This window comes from Heptranchias perlo, unplaced genomic scaffold (assembly GCF_035084215.1).
Source record: "Heptranchias perlo isolate sHepPer1 unplaced genomic scaffold, sHepPer1.hap1 HAP1_SCAFFOLD_53, whole genome shotgun sequence".
Lineage (NCBI taxonomy): Eukaryota > Metazoa > Chordata > Chondrichthyes > Hexanchiformes > Hexanchidae > Heptranchias > Heptranchias perlo.
In genome coordinates, this window is record NW_027139548.1 from 6,162,108 (window position 1) to 6,170,742 (window position 8,635).

Genomic DNA, 8,635 nt, shown 5'->3' on the forward strand with positions numbered 1-8,635 from the left:
CTCGGTAAGGAGACGAAAACTTCACACAATACACCAGGTGCGGTCTCAACAAGGCCCTGAGTAACTGCAGTAAGACATCCTTGCTCCTGTACTCAAACCCTCTTGCAACCAAGGCCAACATAACATTTGCCTTCCGAACTGCTTGCTGCACCTGCATGTTTGCTTTCAATAACTGGTGTACAAGGATAGCTAAGCCCCTTTATAAATCAACATTCCCCATCTATCATCATTTAAATAATGCTCTCCCTTTTTGTTTTTCCGTCCGTAGTGGATAACTTCACATTTATCCACATTATAATGCATCTGCCGTGTATTTGTCCACTCACTGAACTTGTCTAAATCGCCTTGAAGCATCTTTGCATCCTTCTCACAATTCACGATCCCACTTAGTTTTTTGTCGTCAGCAAACTTAGAAATAATACATTTGGTTCCCTCATCCAAATTATTAATATATATTGTGAACAGCTGGGGCCCAGCACTGATTGCTGTGGTACCCCACTAGTCAATGCCTGCCACACCGAAAATACCCATTTATTCCAACTCTCTGTTTTCTGTCTGTTAACCAATTTTCAATCCATGCAGGACATTACCACCAATCCCATATGCTTCAATTTTGCACACGAGCCTCTTATGTTGGAATTTATCAAAGGCATTCTGGAAATCCAAATAAACCACACCCACTGGTTCTTCCTTATCTATTCTACAAGTTACAACCTCAAAAAACTCCAGTCGGTTTGCAAACACGATTTCCCTTTCATAAATGCACGTTGACTTTGTCTAATCCCGTTGATATTTTCTAAGTGTCCTGTTATCATATCCTTTATAATAGACTTTAGCATTTTCCATCCGACTGATGTTGGACTGAACTTTCTGTCGTTCCCTGTTTTCTCTCTCCCTCCCTTTTCAATAGTGGAGTTACATTTGCCACCCTCCAATCTTACCCAGACCCTATTTGTCAGTGCAATCTTAGGAACATAGGAACATAGGAACATAGGAACAGCAGCAGGCCATTCAGCCCTTCGTGCCTGCTCCACCATTTGAAAAGATCATGGCTGATCTGCGATCTAACTCCATATACCCGCCTTTAGCAAATATCCCTTAATACCTTTGATTGCTAAAATACTATCTATCTCAGATTTAAATTTAGCAATTGAGCTAATATCACTTGCCATTTGCGGAAGAGAGTTCCCCCCTTCTACCACCCTTTGTGTGCAGAAATGTTTTCTAATCTCTCTCCTGAAAGATCTGGCTCTAATTTTTAGACTGTGCCCCCTACTCCTAGAATCTCCAACCAGCGGACATAGCTTCTCTCTATCCATCCTATCCGTTCCCCTTAATGTCTTGTAAACGTCGATTTGATCAACCCTCTTCCTTCGAAACTCCAGAGAATACAACCCCAATTTGTGTCATCTCTCCCTTTAACCTAACCCTTGAAGTCCGGGTATCATTCCAGTAAACCTACGCTGCACTCCCTCCAAGGACAATATGTCCTTCCGGAGGTGCGGTGCCCAGAACTGCTCACAGTACTCCAGGTGCAGTCGAACCAGGGTTTTGGATAGCTGCAGCATAACTTCTGCCTCTTTGTACTCTAGTCCTCTCGATATAAAGGCCAGCATTCCATTCGCCTTATTGATAATTTTCTGCACGTGTTCATCACACTTCAATGATCTCTGTACCTGAAACCCTCGGTCCCTTTGGACATGCACTGTTTTTAACTTTTTACCATTTAGAAAGTACCCTGTTCTAACCTTTTTTGATCCAAAGTGGATGACCTCACATTTGTCTACATTGAATTCCATTTGCCACAGTTTTGCCCACTCACCTAATCTATCAATATCCCTTTGTAATTTTATGTTTTCATCTAAACAGCATACAATACCACCAATCTTTGTGTCATCGGCAAACTTAGATATGCGACATTCTATGTCTTCATCGAGTCCTTAATAAATTTTGTGAATAATTGAGGCCCCAAGACAGATCCCTGCGGGACTCCACTGGTCACATCATGCCAATGTGAGTACCTACCCATTACCCCTACTCTCTGTTGCCTTTCGGTCAGCCAACTTCCTAACGAAGTCAGTACTTTTCCATCGATTCCATGGGCGTCTATCTTAGCTCACAGTCTCTTACGCGGGACCTTATCAAATGCCTTCTGGAAGTCCATATAAATAACAGGTATGTGTTTGTGTGATCTGTACTTTCCTGACACAATTTGGTTATCCTTACTCCTATCACTTTCCTGCACTGCATCCTTGTCTTTTCTATTTAGCATTCTTGATTTCTCTGCAGCGGGAACCCTCCCCACTTATTTAGTTTAAAGCACTATCTGCCTCCCTCGTTATTCGATTCGCTAGAACTCTGGCCCCAACATGGTTCAGGTGTCATCTGTCCCAACAGAACAGCTCACTCTTTCCCCAGTACTGGTGCCAGTCCCCCTCGAATCGAAACACCTTTCTCCCACATCAATATTTGAGACACACATTCATCTCCCTGATCCGATTGAACCAATGCCAATTTGCTCGTCGCTCAGGTACTAGTCCAAAGATTATTATCTTTTTGGTTCTGCTTTTTAATTTAGTCCCGAGCTGCTCAAACTCTCTGAGCAGGACCTTTTTCTTCGTCCTACCTATGTCGTTGATACCTCCGTTGACCACGACAACTGGATCCTCCACCTCCCACTTCAATTTTTCTCCAGCCCGGAGGAGATGTCCTTAACCCTGGCACCTGGTCGGTAACACAGCTTTCGGGACTCAAGCTCCTGGCTGCTGAGAACAGTGTCCGTCCCCCTAACTATAATGTCGCCTACTACAACCACCTTCCTTTTTACTCCCCCCACTTGAACGGCTTTCCGTACCACGGTACCATTGTCAGTTCGTTTATCCTCCCCACAGTCTCCTCACTTGTCCACAAGAGTTCCAAGAACCTCAAATCTATTGGTCAAGCGCAGGGACTGAGGCTCCTGCTCTCCAACCTCCTGGATCTCCGGACCTGCCTCACTCGCAGTCACACCCTCCTGTCCCTGACCACGTGTCAATTCTAAAGTATTTAATCGAAGTGGTGTGGCTGCCTCCTGGAGGGAAAGGTCCGGGTAGCTTCCTCCCTCCTTGATATCTCGCAATGCCCACTGCTCGGACTCCAGCTCCTCAACTCGCAGCCGAAGTTCCTTGAGCCACAGACACTTACCGCAGATGCAGTCGCCCTGGACAAAAATGTCCACAAGCTCCCACATATTGCTGCAGCAACACATCTCCTGTTCTCCCATTGTTTTACTTATATAATTAATTAAGTTAGTGTTAATCAAATTATTTACCTCTTTTAATTTATCAGACCAATTAAATTAAGTTGAGTTTTCAAAATTTAGTTCTCTGCTATTTGTTAACTTAAAACTTAGCCCACAGTCACCACCAATCACTTACCTGCCTCACCAGTGACGTCACACTGCAGTTTTCTCTTGTTGCAGGTCTGCTGCTTTTATCCCCGCTCTCGGGCCTCGGTCTGCTGCTGCTTTTATCCCCGCTCTCGGGCCTCGGTCTGCTGCTGCTTTTATCCCCGCTCTCGGGCCTCGGTCTGCTGCTGCTTTTATCCCCGCTCTCGGGCCTCGGTCTGCTGCTGCTTTTATCCCCGCTCTCGGGCCTCGGTCTGCTGCTGCTTTTATCCCCGCTCTCGGGCCTAGGTCTGCTGCTGCTTTTATCCCCGCTCTCGGGCCTCGGTCTGCTGCTGCTTTGATCCCAGATCTCGGGTCTCGGTCTGCTGCTGCTTTTATGCCCAATCTCGGTCTGCTGAGGCTCAGGTCCGCCGCCGCTCTGCGGAACAAGATTGGAAAACAAGGCAAAGCAGCACCTCCGTCCCACACTTCACCGAACTCCCATACTTCCGAAACTCTCAAATTGCTCACTCCGTGCCTGCGACTTGATACGAATGTTCCCCTTTCACGCTGAATTGCAATAATGGCTCTTTCTTCTGGTGCGCTTCCATAAGGAAGTTACACGTCATGGTAACAGACAGGAGCTGAGAATAAGCATTACTTCACTCTCGCAGATAACTGTTAATGAACTTTCAGGAACCTGCTCTAATTCCGCTACAGGATCCCTGCTGATGCTGCTGTTGCCCCGGTGAACCCCACAAGTAATACTGCAGTTACCTTCAACAGGTTTTATTTTCCTTCATTTTATTTTATTTCATATCATTGCCCAACATCTCCCATTTTTCAGATTACCAAGAATCTTTGTTTTGATTTAATTTTATCTATTTTTTAACCAATCTGGGAATCAGTGACCAGGGAGATTTCAGTAGAGTTTTCAGTTCTTCTCTAAATTTCCTCTGGGTAACTGCATAAATACACGTATTTGTGCAGCAACTCAAAAACTGGAGCAGATATCCGCTTTCAGTGGCGATATATCCAGGGTTTGAATAATTACCTTGGAAATAAACGGTGCTCGAAAGCCTGGTGGCAGAAAAACTCACGGCAGCTGTTATCCACAACAGTATGAAACTGCCCGATATAGTGAAGAGTAAAATGATGGATCTCCTTCGGTTCTCCATCTCTGGGTCACTCTTATTGTGAGTGCTGTGACCGCGGAGTTCCCTGCGGGCTCTATTGGCCACTAAAATTCTTCTTACTGTCAAAGAATTAAACAGTGCTATGAAAGCAAAGGGAAGCCATGGTACTGACAGAGTCTGGATCCAGCTGTATGCTTCCCATGCAGGTAATGTAAAAACTTCCACCTTTGGCCAGCATCCCCACTCCACAGTGTTAATTATTCTTTCAGGTCCATATGAAAACAACATAGGAATGCCTTTTAAATAGGCCAGCACAGTGATCGTTACTGTAACCACGATTGCCGTTCTCTTGGTCCAATACTTCCTTTTAAATTCTTGAAAGCAAATCGACACAAATCGGTCAAATGAAAACGAAACTGTAAACCATACCGACATATCAATTATGACAAAATTATTGTACAGAATGAACTTACAAACCACAGTGTAGGACAGGAATGAATACGGAAAGTGATAATTGAATATCTGATTGACTATTACATTGAAGATAATGACCAGTAGATCTGCTGTTGCCATGGCCACCATGTAGACAGAGACACATTTGGAAAGGCCGCAATTTCCTCGGGAGAGAATCACAATTGTCACTACATTTGCTGTAAGAAAGAGGGAGAAGAGGAAAGTTACTGGGGGCACTCAGTTGAATCTCACTGTGTATATTTGAAATGTTCAGCAGTGATGCTCCTTACGGTGATGTACACGGGCTCTTTTTTAACGGAGAGCATTAGCGAGAATGTTAAAAAGAAGGAATACATGACACAGAAAAATAAAAGTGAAAAAATAGCTGGTCCGAGATTTCCAAGAATTGTCTGGAAACGGGGAGCACCTGGAGAATGAGGATTGGGGGAGGGAAGCGAGTGACCTTGTTGATCTTTGAAAGTCAATAAGTAACCAGATTCTCTGTCATCCATCCAGATATATATTTCGGTGCAGAGTTGAGCGCTGAGCTCACACCGCCATGAAGGTTTCACCACGGATTCCACCCACTCAAATTTATCAGTTATCCCCTGAATTGGTGCTACTGATTTGCCCACGCATTCCGCCCAGGCGATCGTTAACCTTAGATGGTAAAGTCCAAAATCTACCCCGGAATATCCCAGAGGGCGCTGAAGGATAGCAGAGTGACAACTGGAGAAACCCGCAAAGGTTCTTTGCAGCAGGAGGCATCCCCCTGGGCAGCGTTAGCTGTGGTATAAACAAATGTTACACACATTATCTTTTAAAGTCACCTGTTGGATGGAGATGTCTTTAATCCAAGTAATTGCCCACATTAAGCAGAGTGATCATAGAATTACAGACCCACACACCGATACAGTTTATAAGAAGGCCATTCTGCCCATCGTGCCTGCCAGTAATTAAATTGGTGCAATGCAATCAGGCAACACAATCTTTAGTGAGCTGACTACTGTGCAATAGAAGGACGTAACCCGCCCTCCTGCAGTCAAGCGAGAAAATACGAGCACCCGTTGTCTCCGGTGTATCGACCAGAATAGCGTCTTGCCGACAGCCCGGACTCGTTGGTTAAGAACTGTTATTTATTACTTTTTCCAAGCGACTCTGTGATTTTACAATGAGGTTATTATCGGTAATCGGTAACATGATCAAACAGGCTCCAAAGCGGTCACATAGTCAACAGCTATTGAACATTTGGATACAATGTCTTACCCGGAACACCAACGAATGCCAGAATAGGGTAGTAAATATCTTTTATCAGTAGAATTGCTGCCCGTCCCATTTTTGGAAGAGCAGGTGAATTCCGTCCAGCTTTATGGTTCAGACTGACGAATATCCGAGATCCATAACTGCTCCCCCTTTATAGATCAATCAGTGCCTCGGTGAGAAAAACAGGTTACATAAAATTGACGTTAGTTACAGTCACTTAACAAATAAGGGGAGATCTTATGTTTAAGCGCACCCGGGAGTGCCAATCGGGAAATAATGTACTTCCATGCTTGAAATTCCCTCCAAAAAAATTAATGAACGGAAAGAAACCCCAAAGGGAATGTGTTAGTTCTGAGATCCCTGTGGGTCCTTCTAATAATTAGGCGAAATCTTCCCTCTTCTATAATGAAATTAAAATTGTTTTGTAATGTGATGATGACCGGTGATGATTCGTCTCTAACATTACTTGTGATGACCCAACACTAACATTAATGGAGGAGAATCTACTGTAATATTACAGGTGATGACTCTACCGCAAAGTTACGAATTGTGACTCATCTCTAACATTAGTGGTGGTGATTTTACTCCGAAATTACTGATGTTGACTCTAGTCTAACATTACTGATGGTGACATTACTCTAACATTACTGGTGTTGACTGTACTCTAACCTTAATGGTGGTGAATCTTCTCTAACATTACTGATGGTGACCCGACTCTAACATTACTGGTGTTGACACGAGTCCAACATTGCTGATGGTGACCGTACTCCAATATTACTGGTGGTGATCCTACTCTAACATTAGTGGAGTTGACACTATTCTAACATTACTGATGGTAACTCAAATCTAAAATTAATGATGGCAATCCGACTCTAACATTACTCCTGAAGACCCCACTCTAATATTACTGTTGGTTATTCTACTCTAACATTACTTTTGGTGACAATAAACTAATGTTACTGATGGTGATCTTTCTCTAACATTACTGTTAGTGACTCGACTCCAACATTATTGATGCTGACTCTATATCTCGAACATTACTGATGGTAACACTTCTCTGACATTACTGGTGGAGTCTCTAATCTAATATTAATGGTGGTGACCCGACTCTAACCTTACTAATGGTGACACTTCTCTGACATTACTGGTGGTGTCTCTACTCTAACATTACTGGTGATGACCCCACTCTAACTTTACTAGTGGTGAATCTACATTAATATTTATGATGGTGATTCTTCTCTATCATTAATGGTGGTGACCCTAATTTAACATTACTGGCGTTGACTCTATTCTAAAATTACTGCTGGTGACCCTACTCTAACATTACTGGTGGTCACCCTGCTCTAACATTACAGGTGATGATTCTACTCTAACGTTACTGGTGTTGAAATGAATCCGAAGAGATTTTGGTGTCTCTAATCTAAAATTACTGGTGGTGATTCAACACTAACATTACTGGTGATGACCATAATCTAACATTACTGATGGAGAATCTACTCTCACATTAATGATCGTGATCCTACTCTAACATTACTGGCGGTGATCCTACTCTAACATTACTGGTGGTGATCATACTCTAACATTACTGGCGGTGATCCTACTCTAACATTACTGGTGGTGATCCTACTCTAACATTACTGGTGGTCGCTCGACTCTAACGTTACTGGTGGTGATCCTACTCTAACATTAGTGGTGGTGATCCTACTCTAACATTACTGGTGGTGACCCTACTCTAACATTACTGGTGGTGATCCTACTCTAACATTACTGGTGGTGACCCTACTCTAACATTACTGGTGGTGATCCTACTCTAACATTACTGGTGGTGATCCTACTCTAACATTACTGGTGGTGATCCTACTCTAACATTACTGCTGGTGATCCTACTCTAACATTACTGCTGGTGATCCTGCACGAATATTACTGGTGGTGATCCTACTCTAACATTCCTCCTGGTGACCCCACTCTAATGTTACTGGTGGTGATTCTACTCTAACATTCCTCCTGGTGACCCCACTCTAATGTTACTGGTGTTGATTCTACTCTAACATGAATTGTGGTGATCCTACTCTAACATTACAGGTGGTCGCTCTACTCTAACATTACTGGTGGTGACCCTGCTCTAACATTATTGGTGTTCACTCCACTCAAACATTACTTGTGATCACACAACTCTAAAATTACACATGCCGATTCTACTCTAACATTATTTTAGTGAACCTAGTCTAACATTATTGGTGCTGAATCTGTTCTAACATTACTGATGGTGATTCTTCTCTAACATTATTAATGGTGACCCTATTTTAACATTACAGGAGATGACCCTACTCTAACATGACAGGGGTTGATCCTACTCTAACATTACATGGGGTGATCCTACTCTATCATTACTGGTGGTGACTCCACTCTATCATTACTG